Source organism: Eubalaena glacialis, chromosome 5 (genome assembly GCF_028564815.1).
Source record: "Eubalaena glacialis isolate mEubGla1 chromosome 5, mEubGla1.1.hap2.+ XY, whole genome shotgun sequence".
Lineage (NCBI taxonomy): Eukaryota > Metazoa > Chordata > Mammalia > Artiodactyla > Balaenidae > Eubalaena > Eubalaena glacialis.
The window spans coordinates 76932618-76936921 of NC_083720.1; the positions used below are offsets into that span (position 1 = coordinate 76932618).

The 4304-nt window shown below is 42.8% G+C and overlaps 1 pseudogene; it reads right to left on the reverse strand.

Annotated features, from left to right (window-relative positions):
- Window positions 1–600: 600 nt before the first annotated feature.
- Window positions 601–692, reverse strand: LOC133092869 (U6 spliceosomal RNA; annotated as a pseudogene).
- Window positions 693–4304: the final 3612 nt, after the last annotated feature.

The window sequence follows — 4304 nt, forward strand, 5'->3', positions numbered from 1 at the left end:
CATGCCGACAGAGAATGGCTGCTCTCCAGCTTGAGGGGCTGCTTGAGGCTGGAATCCTTGGTTTTCTATGCATAAGGTATTTATGACTTTGTATATGCCAGGCACAAAATTGCAGACTGTGCCTTAAAATCTGGGTGGACGGGAAGTCAGATAATAATTGCTGTTTTACACCAGGCACTTTCTGTGAACAAGGTGATTCATGCTAAGAGTTTGACTTTCAGCATCATATTTAATCTTAGAAACATTGTGTGTCCTAGATGTGATCACCCACATAAGAAACCCAAGGCTAGGAGAGGTTGGGTATATTTTCTAGGTCATTCAACAAATAAGTGAAGAAATTTGATTCAAACATAGATTTATCTAACTCAATAAGTTGCTTTTAACCACTACACTGTCCTGCCCTCCTCTTAAAAGAAATAAATGATAGGCTAGAATTATATGGTACTAACTAAAAGGAGGTTACAGAAAGGTGAGTTCACGGTAGGCTGGAGTAGTCAAGGGCTATAAAGCAGAAGGGAGGGGTCCACAGAGAGCATCTTATCCCATGTTTCTCAGACTCTTTTTTTAAAGTTGTGGTTAAAAAAAAAAAGTAACATTAAAAAAAATATGGAATGCTTCATGTGTTTGCACAGGTGCCATGTTAATCTTCTCTGTATCTTTCCAATTTTAGTATATGTACTGCCAGTGAGTACTCTTAAAGTTTTTAACTTACAACCTATAACATGACATTTATTTTACATTATGACCCAGTAAATGCATGTAGTTATAACTGAAACAAAATTTTACTTCACAATACTTGCCCTATTCTGTGCAGTGTACTCCACTTTTCTATTATGTTTTAACATCATTCTTTAAAGATAATTCTGGTCATGGCCTATTAAATAGACTTTATGGCCTACAAATCCTGATCTAAAAACCTCCACCGATGGGGACGTTGAGGCCTGGAGATGCGTTGAGTACCTAGCGCGATGTCTTGCAAATATTAATCCTAAGTGTCTTTGCTTTATCTCCTTATGTGACCCAGCACATGCGTGTAGCACCTCAGTGGCAGAGCTGGGATAGAATCCAGATTTCCTGATTCCCAGTCCAGGCTTTTTCAGTCAAGGAAAGTTTGTCGAAGGGGAGGGACTCTCCCATGGCAGGGTTTCTTCCCAGGCATCGGTAGAAATAGGAGGAAACGGAGCAGCTGTGGGACACGGACACAGCCTCCACAATGGGCCTAGTCGAATGGCACAGGGCGTTAGAACAAGGCCGTCTAATTCCAAAGCCCATGCTCCTTCTGTCGTTGTCTCTCTTGTTTGCTCAGTAAAATTACCTGTGAGCTCTTCAATAATACTTACGCCCAGGTGACACTTGGATCCAATAATTAAACCCAATGATTTAGGGATGAGGGTTGCCTAAAAAGCTTCCCCAGGTGATTTTACTAGAGAGCTACTGCCTCAATGCAGTGTAGAAGGTATCCCTTAAAACCCTTCCTGCTTATCCTTCAAGCCTCAGCCAAAACTACCACATGTAAACTAGATAGCTAGCGGGAAGCAGCCACGTGGCACAGGGAGATCAGCTCGGTGCTCTGTGACCACCTAGAGGGGTGGGATAGGGAGGGTGGGAGGGAGACGCAAGAGGTAGGGGACGTGGGGATATATGTATACGTATAGCTGATTCACTTTGTGATACAGCAGAAACTAACACACCATCCTAAAGCAATTATACGCCAATAAAGATGTTAAAAAAAAAAAAAATGACCCCCTCCCAGGCCCATGGAGTCCTGACTCAAATTCACAATCAAAAAGTAACTGCCTTTTGTATGGATACCAAGGGGGAAAGGGGTGGGTTGGGAGGAATTGGGAGACTGGGATTGACACATATACATTATTGATACTATGTATAAAATAGACAACTGATGGGAACATACTGTATAGCACAGGGAACTCTACCTAATGCACTGTGGTAACCTAAATGGGAGGGAAGTCCAAAAGGGACGGGATATCTGTATGTGTATGGCTGATTCATTTTGTTGTGCAGTGGAGGCTAACACAGCATTGTAAAGCAACCACATTCCAATAAGAATTAATTTGAAAAAAAAGTAACTGCCTTTCTTTTCTTGTATTCATCTAGCACTCACAGATCCTCTCATCCTGTGTTTGTCTCCCCTGTTACATGATGCTCGGACTGAATCCAGAGCTTATGCCTTACTTATCTTTGTATCCAAGTGTGTAACAAATATTTACAGAATGCCCTTTGCTCAGATGGCTCTTCTTCCCCAAACCACCCAGACCTCTGAAATCTACTCTGATTCAGCTGTAACTCCTAATGACGGTGATGAAAATTCTCCCCCCGATCAGTTCTACCTAGGACAAGAAGGGCACTCACTCTAGGAGCTGCAGAATCCTGAATGGTGAAAACAGTCGCTAAAGGCAGTGAGACTGCAGCATCCCTTCTCGTGTGGCTGGGCTTTCTCTCCCACGCATTCCCCTCCAGCCGTCTCCTCCAGATTTTCAGATTTCTGACAAGGCAGTGTGGTCCAGTGTTCAGAACCCTGGACAGGAAGTGGGAAAGACAGACTTCCTGTCCTGGTCATGACCGTCAGTGTGTCCTGCAATAGGCCCTCACTTTTCCGTTTTGTTAGCTGGGAATGACCACGTTCCAAACTCAATTGTCACCCTCTGCCCCCTTTCCCCTTGGGGATTATATAAGAACTCTTATATATGAAAACAAGCTTTGTTCAGGTCCTTGAGCTTTTCTGAGGGCAGCTTTGTATAAATATAAGATACCTTTTGTTATTGTTTGCAGCCCAGGGGATTTGCGGAAAGAAGTTGAGAGCCAGCGATGCTCGTTTTTATAGGCAGAAAATAGCTGCTGGAAAAACAACCTGGTGTGTAGAGCATAATGTTCTTATCGAGCAGACAGAATTATCTTTCCCAGGCCGCCATGAACACAAAACACCTGGTGCACACGTTTCCTGCCCCTTCACATATTTTGAAAGAAAGAGACCTTTACCCTGACCTGTCAAGCAGTGATCTTCATGAACTTCTGTCCACAGACTGCGACAGTTATCTTGGCTTGCCGCTGTAGGTTTAAATGGTAAACATAGCTGATCGTCACTCGTAGGGCATCTTCCCCACGTATCACTCAGATCTTATCAGATCCACACATGCGTTTCTTCTTCCTTAAAATACAGCCCCTGGATGGACTAAGAGTCAGGGCCTTCCTGACACATCCACCCAACACTGAATTGGGTGCTGTTGAGAAGATGGGAATCTTGAAGACTTGATCCTGACCTGGCCGTTGATTAAAATCTTTGAAGGGAAAAAAAAAAATAAATCCACTAAAAACATTTAGAGAACCATACAAATCTATTCGTAGTAAGAGTCACTCCCTACTTTAAAGACTCAGGTGTTTAAAGAAGGTAGAAATCAGTGTGGAAAAGCTCCCTGGTGGATGAGGATGCAATATACATGGAAGGTGCTCAATAATATCAGTTAAGTGAACAAAAGAAACTGGAGATGGGCCTTGAATGACGAAAAGCATTTGAAATGGTGGAGGAAGGGGCAAATAACCATACTGGGAAAGCCAGAGTTTAAGGATTGACTTTGGAGTGAAGCTGATTGACCTGGGTATGCCACTCACAAACTGTGTGATTCTGAGCATGTCACATAAGCTCTCTAGACTTTACTTTCCTCTTCCATTATAAGTCAGTACTAACAATATCTCTATCATAGGTTTGGGGAAGAATTAAATGAGATTAATGTAGGCAAAGTTCTTAGCCCAATGCCGGGCATATGGTAACTGTTCCACGTTTATTTATTGTTATTGTTGTTATTAGTACCAGGGAAAATACAAACAAAGACAGGAATTGCTCAGTCTGAAAATCTGAAAATATTTTCCCCTTAATAAAATAATCAAAATACTTGGCATTAAGTGATATTGATGTAAATTTGAGCAGCCAGCACCTGCCTATTGCAGTGTTGGAAAGAAAATGTATATTTATGCCTCCCTCAAGCTCTGATTTTCTGCCTCTTCCCTTTCTTTCAGCACCCTTCCCCATCCACACTACCCCCGTATCCCCATGGCACCACAGAGAGCCCACAATCTCTCTTCTTTGCCCTCTTCTCCCCGCCAATACCCACCTTCTCCCCTAGCCTGGTGAGAGACTGGTGAGTCATAAGGATGGACATGCAACTGTAGCCTTTCAGGCAATGATGACAGGCTATGGGTTCTGGGGACAGAGATTCTCTTGAATATTTCTTGATGCTATCAAGTCAAATATAGACAGCTAACCACCTCTAACACAAGAAGTGCTTAGC